Genomic DNA, 12,777 nt, shown 5'->3' with positions numbered 1-12,777 from the left:
CGATGCTTCATGAACTGCAGCTAAAGGAAGCGACGCCAGGCAGGTGAGCGAGTGGTATCTCCCACCTGTGTGAGGTCAGCATGTTTTGGTGGGATTCCCTGCTGACCCAGTGGCAGACCACTCCAGGGCCCTGGGTCGGGGCCTGGTGAAGTTGGGTGGGCCCAGGCCCCCATACCTGGGCCACTGTCCCCCCCCACCGGTGATGGCCCCCTGAGTATTGGCTGCTAGGCCGCGCTGCCCTGTATCTGAGGGCTGCCATGTGACCCTGATCCCTGAATCTCATCATCTTAGAGCTTGGCTGTAGACAATGGCTCGTGTGGTGTGTCCTGGAAGGAAGCTGGAGGCATGTAGGTAAGTATAGCGGTCAGTAGGTTTCCGGTATAGGGTGGTGGTTATGTGGCCATCGCTTATTAACACAGTAGTATCCAGGAAATGGACTGCTTGTGTGGATTGGTCTAGACTGAGGTTGACAGTGGGATGGAAATTGTTGAAATCATGGTGGAATTCCTCAAGGGCTTCTTTTCCATGGGTCCAGATGATGAAGATGTCATCAATATAGCGCAAGTAGAGTAGGGGCGTTAGGGGACGAGAGCTGAGGAAGCGTTCTAAGTCAGCCATAAAAATGTTGGCATACTGTGGGGCTATGCGGGTACCCATAGCAGTGCCGCTGATCTGAAGGTATACATTGTCCCCAAATGTAAAATAGTTATGGGTAAGGACAAAGTCACAAAGTTCAGCCACCAGGTTAGACGTGACATCATTGGGGATAGTGTTCTTGATGGCTTGTAGTCCATCTTTGTGTCAAATGTTGGTGTAGAGGGCTTCTACATCCATAGTGGCCAGGATGGTGTTTTCAGGAAGATCACCAATGGATTGTAGTTTCCTCAGGAAGTCAGTGGTGTCTCGAAGGTAGCTGGGAGTGCTGGTAGCGTAGGGCCTGAGGAGGGAGTCTACATAGCCAGACAATCCTGCTGTCAGGGTGCCAATGCCTGAGATGATGGGGCGTCCAGGATTTCCAGGTTTATGGATCTTGGGTAGCAGATAGAATACCCCTGGTCGGGGTTCCAGGGGTGTGTCTGTGAGGATTTGTTCTTGTGCTTTTTCAGGGAGTTTCTTGAGCAGGGATAGCTCAGTGGGGGGTGAGGGATAGCTCAGTGGTTTGAGCATTGGCCTGCTAAACCCAGGGTTCTGAGTTCAATCCTTGAGGGGGCCATTTGGGATCTGGGGCAAAAATTGGGGATTGGTCCTGCTTTGAGCAGGGGGTTGGACTAGATGACCTCCTGAGGTCCCTTACAACCCTGATATTCTATGATTAGTCTCTAAGGCGCCACAAGTACTCCTTTTCTGCGGAAAAGGACCTAGGGGTGACAGTGGACGAGAAGCTGGATATGAGTCAGCAGTGTGCCCTTGTTGCCAAGAAGGCCAATGGCATTTTGGGATGTATAAGTAGGGACATAGCGAGCAGATCGAGGGATGTGATCGTTCCCCTCTATTCGACATTGGAGAGGCCTCATCTGGAGTACTGTGTCCAGTTTTGGGCCCCACACTACAAGAAGGATGTGGATAAATTGGAGAGAGTCCAGCGAAGGGCAACAAAAATGATTAGGGGTCTGGAACACATGAGTTATGAGGAGAGGCTGAGGGAGCTGGGATTGTTTAGCCTGCAGAAGAGAAGAATGAGGGGGGATTTGATAGCTGCTTTCAACTACCTGAAAGGGGGTTCCAAAGAGGATGGCTCTAGACTGTTCTCAATGGTAGCAGATGACAGAACGAGGAGTAATGGTCTCAAGTTGCAGTGGGGGAGGTTTAGATTGGATATTAGGAAAAACTTTTTCACTAAGAGGGTGGTGAAACACTGGAATGCATTACCTAGGGAGGTGGTAGAATCTCCTTCCTTAGAGGTTTTTAAGGTCAGGCTTGATAAAGCCCTGGCTGGGATGATTTAACTGGGAATTGGTCCTGCTTCGAGCAGGGGGTTGGACTAGATGACCTTCTGGGGTCCCTTCCAACCCTGATATTCTATGATTCTATGATTCTATGATGGTATAGTTTCTTTTGGTAACTCTCAGTGGGATCAGAGGGTAATGGCTTGTAGAAAGTGGTGTTGGAGAGCTGCCTAGCAGCTTCTTGTTCATATTCCAACTTATTCATGATGACGACAGCACATCCTTTGTCAGCCTTTTTGATTATGATGTCAGAGTTGTTTCTGAGGCTGTGGATGGTGTTGTGTTCTGCATGGCTGAGGCTATGGAGCAAGTGATGCTGCTTTTCCACAATATCAGCCTGTGCATGTCGGCGGAAGCACTCTATGTAGAAGTCCAGTCTGTTGTTTCGACCTTAGGAGGAGTCCACCCAGAATCCTTCTTTCTGTAGTGTTGGTAGGAAGGATTCTGTGGGTTAGTATGTTGCTTAGAGGTGTGTTGGAAATATTCTTTGAGTTGGAGATGTCGAAAGTAGGATTCTAGGTCACCACAGAACTGTATCATGTTCGTGGGCCTGGAGGGACAAAAGGAGAGGCACCGAGATAGGACAGACTCTTCTGCCAGGCTAAGAGTATAGCTGGAAAGATTAACAATATTGTTGGGTGGATTAAGGGAACTACTGCTGTGGCTCCTTGTGGCAATGAGGCAGTTCAGATAGTTTAGTGTCCTTTTTCCTTGTAGAGAAGCAAAGTTTGTGTTGTAAATGGCTTGTCTAGTTTTTGTAAAGTCCAGCCACGAGGAAGTTTGTGTGGAAGGTTGTTTTTTTATGAGAGTATCCAGTTTTGAGAGCTCATTCTTAATCTTTCCCTGTTTGCTGTAGAGGATGTTGATCAGGTGGTTCCGCAGTTTCTTTGAGAGCGTGTGGCACAAGCTGTCAGCATAGTCTGTGTGGTATGTAGATTTTAATGGATTTTTTATCTTCAGTCCTTTTGGTACGATGGCCATCTGTTTGCGTTTGGAAAGGAAGATGATGTCTGTCTGTATCTGTATCTGTTTTTTTCATGAAGTTGATGGATTTCCATTCCATACGGCTAAATTTAGTGCTTTGCACAGGTTTCAGAGTAACAGCCGTGTTAGTCTGTATCCGCAAAAAGAAAAGGAGGACTTGTGGCACCTTAGAGACTAACCCATTTATTAGAGCATAATCAATGGTCACATAAACACCACCCTATACCGGAAACCTACTGACTGCTACACTTACCTGCATGCCTCCAACCCTACACTCCCAGCACTCCCAGCATCCAGACCAAACCACACGATCCATCGTCTACAGCCAAGCTCTAAGACACAACCACATTTGCTCCAACCCCTCAGACAGAGACAAACACCTACAAGATCTCTGTCAAGCATTTAAAACTACAATACCCACCTGCTGAAGTGAAAAAACAGATTGACAGAGCCAGAAGAGTACCCAGAAGTCACCTACTACAGGACAGGCCCAACAAAGAAAATAACTGAACGCCACTAGCCGTCACCTTCAGCCCCCAACTAAAACTTCTCCCACGCATCATCAAGGATCTACAACCTATCCTGAAGGACGACCCATCACTCTCACAAATCTTGGGAGACAGGCCAGTCCTCGCTGACAGACAGCCCCCCAACCTGAAGCAAATACTCACCAGCAACTACACACCACACAACAGAACCACTAACCCAGGAACCTATCCTTGCAACAAATCATAGAATCATAGAATCATAGAATCATAGAATATCAGGGTTGGAAGGGACCCCAGAAGGTCATCTAGTCCAACCCCCTGCTCAAAGCAGGACCAATTCCCAGTTAAATCATCCCAGCCAGGGCTTTGTCAAGCCTGACCTTAAAAACCTCTAAGGAAGGAGATTCTACCACCTCCCTAGGTAACGCATTCCAGTGTTTCACCACCCTCTGGTGGTGAAAAAGCCTGATGTCAACTGTGTCCACATATTTATTCAAGTGACACCATCATAGGACCTAATCACATCAGCCACACTATCAGAGGCTCGTTCACCTGCACATCTACCAATGTGATATATGCCATCATGTGCCAGCAGTGCCCCTCTGCCATATGCATTGGCCAAACTGGACAGTCTCTACACAAAAGAATAAATGGACACAAATCTGACATCAGGAAATATTCAAAAACCGGTAGGAGAACACTTCAACCTCTCTGGCCACTCAGTAAAAGATTTAAGGGTGGCAATTTTGCAACAGAAAAGCTTCAAAAACAGACTCCAGCGAGAAACTGCTGAGCTTGAATTAATATGCAAACTAGATACCATTAACTTGGGTTTGAATAGAGACTGGGAGTGGCTGGGTCATTACACATATTGAATCTATTTCCCCATGTTACATATCCTCACACCTTCTTGTCAACTGTCTAAATGGTCCATCGTGATTATCACTACAAACGTTTTTTTTCTCCTGCTGATAATAGCTCATCTTAACTAATTAGCTTCTTACAGTTTGTATGGCACCTTCCACCTTCTCTGTATGTGTGTGTGTATATATATATATGTATGTATATGTATATATATCTTCTTATTCTATGTTCCATTCTATGCATCCGATGAAGTGAGCTGTAGCTCAGGAAAGCTCATGCTCTAATAAATTTATTCATCTCTAAGGTGCCACAAGCACCCCTGTTCTTTTTTTAAGGGGGGTTAGTAGAGCACCGCCATTCATTCTGCCAAAGTCTGGGGAGGTGCGGTTGGCTGCTGGGAGGAAGAATCCTGTGGCTGCCTCTTGGCTTCCCTTGCAGCCCAGGAGAAGGACGGTTCTGGGTGAAAGGAAGACAAGGAAATTTGGGTGCGGGCTCTGGGCTGGGCAGGGGTGCGGGAGGGGTGGCGCTTACCCGGGCAGTGCAGCTCCCAAAGCGACCGGCACACACAACCCTCCGGCAGCAGCTCCTAGGTGGGGGGGGGACCAGGGGGGGTCTCCGTGCACCGTTGCCTGCAGACGCTGCCCCCACAGCTCCCATTGGCTGCAGTTCCTGGCCAATGGGAGCTGTGGAGTTGGTACTTGGGGCAGGGGCAGCACATGGAGACACTCCCCCCGCCCCAGGGGATGCCGGCCACTTCTGGGAGGGGCAGGGAGGGATGGAGGCAGGGTGGGCAGGGAGCCACCTTAGTGCTGCTGGCACATCTCTGCACGCCCATTGGGGGAGGGGAGCAGAGGGCCTCCATGCGCTGGGGGGGTGGGGGCAGTGCACGGAGCTGCCTCCCCTCCCACCAGTATTGGATTTACCATGACGCAACTGGTGCCAGGGCACCAGGCCCATGGTCCAAAGGGGGCCCAGCCCGCTCTTCTGCACCCCCCCGGCCCCGCTCTCTCCTGTGGGGGCAGAAGCTTGGTGCTCCTGGCTCCTGCTGCAGCAGGGCAGCCTCCGCCAGCAGCCTCTTCCCCCAGCGTGCTCTGTTCCTGTCCCTCCCCCTCTCCCTGCCGCTGATCAGCTGTTTACCGGCAGGAGGGAGGGGGAAGAGCGGAGCCTCAGCGAGCTCCCCGCTCCGGGGAGGAGCTGAAGAAAAGGTGGGGGCAGGGCCTTGGGGAAGGAGCTGGAATAGGGGCATACCCCTTCCAGCCCCCTGCCATGAGCACCCCCACGACCCCAACCCACACCCCCAGCCCCCTGCCCACCCTTACCCCTGCACCCCCCTCACACCTTCCCAACCCCCGCCCTGACCCCTACTCCCCCACACATCCCCCCCACACCCCATGCCCTGACTCTTGCACCCCCCCATCCCCACCCCAATCCTGAGCACCAAACGGGAGCTCCTGCACCCCCCACCTTCCTACCTGTACCCCTCGCACCAAACAGGAGCTGCCCCAGGGAAGCGCTCCACATCCCAACCCCCTGCCCCAACCCTGAGCTCCCTCCCGCACCCTAGATCCTGGCCAGATCCTGCACCCCAACACTTGTTACAATATGTGGAAAGATCACTAAGTGGTTCGTCAAGACCCTCCGCAATTTTCAAGTGGTCTGTGGAAAAATAAGTTAGACTCAAGAACAATCAAGATAACTCACTTTATTTTCATTTACTTTCTATTACTTATAGGAGGATGAAGAAAACAACAATGACAAACGGGGGCAGGGGAGATAAGAGAGAATGTTCTTTTTCTTGGCTGGATCCCAAGGAGGGGCCCCAGAAATGAAGCTGAGCACAGGGCCAGGGGCCCCCACTAACTCTAAATCCACCACTGGCTGTCACGTCATCTGGGCTGGGGGTACTGTGTTGACTAATTCCCCCAGTCTCCAACCTACCTGTGCAGTACAGCAGACATGGTCCTGCCCACCAGCTCCTCTCCACCACTTGCTTCCCCTTCCCCCACACCCCCTTAAAAATGATTGCTTGCCCCTCCCAGGCTTTCCTGGCAGCCCTGTTGCCAGGTCTCCAGTTTTAGACTGGAAACTCCAGTAGAAAACGGGACCTGAGTGTCCGGTTAGCAGTGCTGCCTGGAAACTAAAAGTCCAATTATAGGAGTAACCACATTAGCGTCTGTTCCTCCCACTCCCAACACCCACCCCAGAGCACTGGAAGAGACCCTGTCCTGCTGCCGCAGGCAGGGGGCAGCTCAGAGCAGAGAGAGACGAAGAGACTGGGCTAAAACCAGGTAAGTATGTGGGCAGGAGCAGGGTAGGATCCTGTTTACCTCCTCCTCAGCCCTGCTGCACTTGCAGTTTACCCCGGCCCCTCCCTTGCTCCAGGGACCAACCCTTGTTCCCGCCCCACTACGCTTTTGACCCCATCCCCTTTTACAATCATTCCCCAGGCGGGCCCACAAATATATTTGGTGCCAGGCGCACAAAAAGTTAATCCAGCCCTGAAGGTTAGGGGTCTGTTACAGGAGCGGGTGGGTGGGTGGGGTCTTCTGGCCTGCAAGGTGCAGGAGGTGGGACCAGATGATCACGCTGGTCCTTTCTGATCTTAAAGGCTCCAAATCTAAAAGGGAGAGGGAAGTAAAGGAAAAAAACGTAAAAATAAACCAAACATTGTAATACAAGGATGACTCCAACAGCTCACTGTATAGTCCCACCCCTTTCTTCCTCCACTGGGTGTTGAATGACCTGCTGGGATTTGGGACATCAATTCTCTCATTCCATTGATAAAATGATACAATGTGACTGAAATTAAACCAATTCCCAGCCAAGAAAACATCACATCGCTGCATTGGCTGCGAATCAAACCCAGGTCAACTGCTTGGAAGGCAGCTATACTCACCACTATACCACCAATGCACCTGGCAAATTATCTCTCCTGTGTGCCACTGATGCTTGCTAAATGACTCACCCCGCACAGAGCTAAGGAGCTGGCTGGAGAGGCTGGAGGTAGCCTGTCAACTGTGAGCACAGACAGGTTCCCAGCGTGACTGACAGATGGGGGCATGGACTCCACATCCTAGCCTGCCGTGGCACCAACCCCATCTCTGCCCTCAGAGAAGGGCAATGAAAATCGATGACCATAATGGCAAATTTTACCCCAGAAGGAAGGAGACAGCTCCTTTTAAAGCACGTTGTGCGTTGGTTCCTGCTATGTACAGATGGTTTTGTTGCTGCTGCTGATGCCAGTCCTTGGGCTTTGCTCGGATAAGGAACGATTCAGACTGTCACTCAAGTGAAGACGGGAGATGATTTTTTTGACAGGGACGGCTGCCTTGTCTTAAGGGTGTTTCTCAGTCACCTTCTAATCTAGTGGGTCCTTGATACATGCAGGCAGCCCCCACTCCTGCATCTCTCCCAAGGAAATAAAGTTTCTACACAAAATCCCAAAGCTTTTCACCAAAAGGAGGGAAAGGAAATGGCCACAAGATGGCACCAGGACATAAGGAAAGAAACACAACCCCATTCTTAGGGGTAAGCCATTAATATTTGTCAAGGTCCAAAATTGTTGATGAAGGTTTAGTCAGTGTGGACTCCGGTGGTGCATGGTACTTATCAAGCTGTACTGCATGGAGTGATGTTGAGGTTGTGAGTTCAAGCCTCTTCTGGAGCATCAGTTTTGGGGGATTTGATAGCAGCCTTCAACTACCTGAAGGGGGGTTCCAAACAAGATGTTCTCAGTGGTGGCAGATGACAGAACAAGAAACAGTGGTCTCAAGTTGCAGTGGGGGAGGTCTAATTTGGATATTAGGAAACACTATTTTACTAGGAGGGTGGTGAAGCACTGGAATGGGTTCCCTAGGAGGGAGGTGGAATCTCCATCCTTAGAGGTTTTTAATACCCGGATTGACAAAGCCCTGGCTGGGACGATTTAGTTGGGGATTGGTCCTGCTTTGAGCAGGGGGTTGGTCTAGATGACCTCCTGAGGTCCCTTCCAACCCTGATATTCTATGATTCTATGAATAAACAGAACGGTAATCATCAAGAGATCCATCCCCTGGGCCCATTCCCAGTGGCAAACAGAGGCTAGGGACACCATCCCTTCCCATGCTAGTTAATAGCCACTGATGGCTGTGATGAAGCGGGACTGTTCTTAATGTTTTCTCTGAATATTGTGGGGGTACCTCAGTTGATTGGGGACTCTGTGACAATAATTTATCTAGGGTTTTTTTGAACCCTGTTATAGTCTTGCCTTTATAACATCCTTTGGCAAGGAATTTCACAGGTTTACTGTGCATTATAGGAAGAAATACTTCCTTTTGTTCATTTCAAACCTGCAGCCTGTTCATTTCATTGGGTGACCCTTAGTTCTTGTGTTAGTCCTTTAAAAAATATTATGTGACATCTCTCCACCCCCACTTGTCTCTCATGTCCTGGGACCAACACAGATATAACAACACCTCAAACAACAAAGTTCAAAGTCAGTGCACATGGAAAAAGCATCTTGTGTTTCATTCCTTATGTCCTAGTCCCATTGTGTGGTATTTTTGCACAGAAACTTTATTTCCTCAGGAGAGACCCAGGAGTGGGGGCTGCATTCCTGTACCAAACAGTCACTAGAAGGAGGCAGACACAGGACAAGGCGTCCGTCACTGTGAAAAAATCATCTCCCTCTTGCAGGTCACTGGCAGCCTGAATTTGTTCCTTATTGTCCCGGAGTCTGGGAGGTGGAATCAGCACTATCCAGCCCCTCTGTATGTAGCAGGAACAAACACAAACCTTGGCTTTAAAACAAGCTGTCCCCTTCCTTCTCAGGAAAGATTTTTCTATGATTGAAGTTGAGCTTCAGTTCCCCTCTCCTGGGGGCGGGTTGGGTGTGGGGCCAGCTCCCAAGGAGCTCCATTTTCACCTTTGCCCCTTTCAGTCACTCTGGGATGGTAACTCTGCTCCCAGCTGTTAGGCGGCTTCCAGCTTACTAGCTCCATGGTTATGTGTCACCGCCTTTGCTAGCACCCATAACATACGGGAAAGCTGCCCACACTAGCTGTAGAGTGGTGAGCATAGCTGCCTTTGAAGCAGTGGACCTGGGTTTGATTCCCAGCCAATGCAATAATGGCTTTTCTCCTTTGTTGTTTCCTTGTCTGGAAGTGGTATAATTTCAGTCACATTGTGCTATAATCACATTATTAATAGAATGAGACAATACATTTCATAGAATCATAGAATCATAGAATATCAGGGTTGGAAGGGACCCCAGAAGGTCATCTAGTCCAACCCCCTGCTCAAAGCAGGACCAATTCCCAGTTAAATCATCCCAGCCAGGGCTTTGTCAAGCCTGACCTTAAAAACCTCTAAGGAAGGAGATTCTACCACCTCCCTAGGTAATGCATTCCAGTGTTTCACCACCCTCTTAGTGAAAAAGTTTTTCCTAATATCCAATCTAAACCTCCCCCACTGCAACTTGAGACCATTACTCCTCGTTCTGTCATCTGCTACCATTGAGAACAGTCTAGAGCCATCCTCTTTGGAACCCCCTTTCAGGTAGTTGAAAGCAGCTATCAAATCCCCCCTCATTCTTCTCTTCTGCAGGCTAAACAATCCCAGCTCCCTCAGCCTCTCCTCATAACTCATGTGTTCCAGTCCCCTAATCATTTTTGTTGCCCTTCGCTGGACTCTCTCCAATTTATCCACATCCTTCTTGAAGTGTGGGGCCCAAAACTGGACACAGTACTCCAGATGAGGCCTCACCAATGTCGAATAGAGGGGAACGATCACGTCCCTCGATCTGCTCGCTATGCCCCTACTTATACATCCCAAAATGCCATTGGCCTTCTTGGCAACAAGGGCACACTGCTGACTCATATCCAGCTTCTCGTCCACTGTCACCCCTAGGTCCTTTTCTGCAGAACTGCTGCCTAGCCATTCGGTCCCTAGTCTGTAGCTGTGCATTGGGTTCTTCCGTCCTAAGTGCAGGACCCTGCACTTATCCTTATTGAACCTCAACAGATTCCTTTTGGCCCAATCTTCCAATTGGTCTAGGTCCTTCTGTATCCTATCCCTCCCCTCCAGCGTATCTACCACTCCTCCCAGTTTAGTATCATCCGCAAATTTGCTGAGAGTGCAATCCACACCATCCTCCAGATCATTTATGAAGATATTGAATAAAACCGGCCCCAGGACCGACCCCTGGGGCACTCCACTTGATACCGGCTGCCAACTAGACATGGAGCCATTGATCACTACCCGTTGAGCCCGACAATTTAGCCAGCTTTCTACCCACCTTATGGTGCATTCATCCAGCCCATACTTCCTTAACTTGCTGACAAGAATACTATGGGAGACCGTGTCAAAAGCTTTGCTAAAGTCAAGAAACAATACATCCACTGCTTTCCCTTCATCCACAGAACCAGTAATCTCATCATAAAAGGCGATTAGATTAGTCAGGCATGACCTTCCCTTGGTGAATCCAAATTTCTCAAAGCCCAGCAGATCATAGAGGATGGAGGCATACAAGGGGCTGGAATGTGTCATCTGAGAAAGACAGAACACTTGGAAACCTGCTTCTCCCATCCCCTTGCCTTCTGTGTTATGTTTGTATTATGTTCCTGAATGATGGGGAAATAAAGTTTTGGGTCAGTTTTTGCTCCTGCAGATTCCTTTGCTGTTACAATTATGACATGAATAAAAGGGAGGGAATAATAGAATATCAGGGTTGGAAGGGACCTCAAGAGGTCATCTAGTCCAACCTCCTGCTCAAAAGCAGGACCAATCCCCAATTAAATCATCCCAGCCAGGGCTTTGTCAAGCCTGACCTTAAAAACTTCTAAGGAAGGAGATTCCACCACCTCCCTAGGCAACACATTCCAGTGTTTCACCACCCTCCTAGTGAAAAAGATTTTCCTAATATCCAACCTAAACCTCCCGCACTGAACTTGAGACCATTACTCCTTGTTCAGTCATCTGCTACCACTGAGAACAGTCTAGAGCCATCCTCTTTGGAACCCCCTTTCAGGTAGTAGAAAGCAGCTATCAAATCCCCCCTCATTCTTCTCTTCCTCAGACTAAACAATCCCAGTTCCCTCAGCCTCTCCTCATAAGTCATGTGTTCCAGACCCCTAATCATTTTTGTTGCCCTCCGCTGGACTCTTTTCAATTTTTCCACATCCTTCTTGAAGCGTGGGGCCCAAAACTGGACACAGTACTCCAGATGAGGCCTCACCAATGTCAAATAGAGGGGAACGATCACGTCCCTCAATCTGCTGGCAATGCCCCTACTTATACATCCCAAAATGCCATTGGCCTTCTTGGCAACAAGGGCACACTGTTGACTCATCTCCAGCTTCTCATCCACTGTCACCCCTAGGTCCTTTTCCACAGAACTGCTGCCGAGCCATTCAAAAGCGTTGCTAAAGTCAAAGAATAACACGTCCATTGCTTTCCCCTCATCCACAGAGCCAGTTATCTCGTCATAGAAGGCAATTAGATTAGTCAGGCATGACTTGCCCTTGGTGAATTCATGCTGACTGTTCCTGATCACTTTCCTCTCCTCTAAGTGCTTCAGGTCATGCTCCATGATTTTTCCAGGGACTGAGGTGAGACTGACTGGCCTGTAGTTCCCAGGATCCTCCTTCTTCCCTTTTTTAAAGATGGGCATTACATTAGCCTTTTTCCAGTCGTCCGGGACTTCCCCCGATCGCCATGAGTTTTCAAAGATAATGGCCAATGGCTCTGCAATCTCATCCGCCAACTCCTTTAGCACTCTCGGATGCAGCACATCTGGCCCCATGGACTTGTGCTCGTCCAGCTTTTCTCTACAGTCCCGAACCACTTCTTTCTCCACAGAGGGCTGGTCACCTCCTCCCCCTGCTGTGCTGCCCAGTGCAGCAGTCTGGGAGCTGACCTTGTTCGTGAAGACAGAGGCAAAAAAAGCATTGAATACATTAGCTTTTTCCACATCCTCTGTCACTAGGTTGCCTCCCTCATTCAGTAAGGGGCCCACACTTTCCTGGTACTCTTAACATCTCTTGCAACTCCAGGTGTGATTTGGCCTTCCTGTTTTCTCTCCTGCATGCCCGAGCAATATTTTTATACTCCTCCCTGGTCATTTGTCCAATCTTCCACTTCTTGTAAGCTTCTTTTTTGTGTTTAAGATCAGCAAGGATTTCACTGTTAAGCCAAGCTGCTCGCCTGCCATATTTACTATTCTTTCCACACATTGGGATGGTTTGTCCCTGTAACCTCAATAAGGATTCTTTCAAGTACAGCCAGCTCTCCTGGACTCCTTTCCCCCTCATGTTATTCTCCCAGAGGATCCTGACCATCAGTTCCCTGAGGGAGTCAAAGTCTGCTTTTCTGAAGTCCAGGGTCCGTATTCTGCTGCTCTCCTTTCTTCCCTGTGTCAAGATCCTGAACTCGACCATCTCATGGTCACTGCCTCCCAGGTTCCCATCCACTTTTGCTTCCCCTACTAATTCTTCCCGGTTTGTGAGCAGCAGGTCAAG

General features: G+C 49.3%; 1 non-coding gene across 1 annotated transcript; it reads right to left on the bottom strand.

Annotated features, from left to right (window-relative positions):
- Positions 1–7,123: 7,123 nt before the first annotated feature.
- TRNAG-UCC (transfer RNA glycine (anticodon UCC)) lies at positions 7,124–7,195 on the bottom strand. The gene has a single exon. It is a non-coding gene; the product is annotated as a tRNA-Gly (tRNA).
- Positions 7,196–12,777: the final 5,582 nt, after the last annotated feature.

This window comes from Lepidochelys kempii, chromosome 28, assembly GCF_965140285.1.
Source record: "Lepidochelys kempii isolate rLepKem1 chromosome 28, rLepKem1.hap1, whole genome shotgun sequence".
Taxonomy (NCBI): Eukaryota; Metazoa; Chordata; order Testudines; family Cheloniidae; genus Lepidochelys; species Lepidochelys kempii.
The sequence above is the reverse complement of the archived record's forward strand: the minus strand, read 5'-3'. Positions and strand labels throughout refer to the sequence as shown.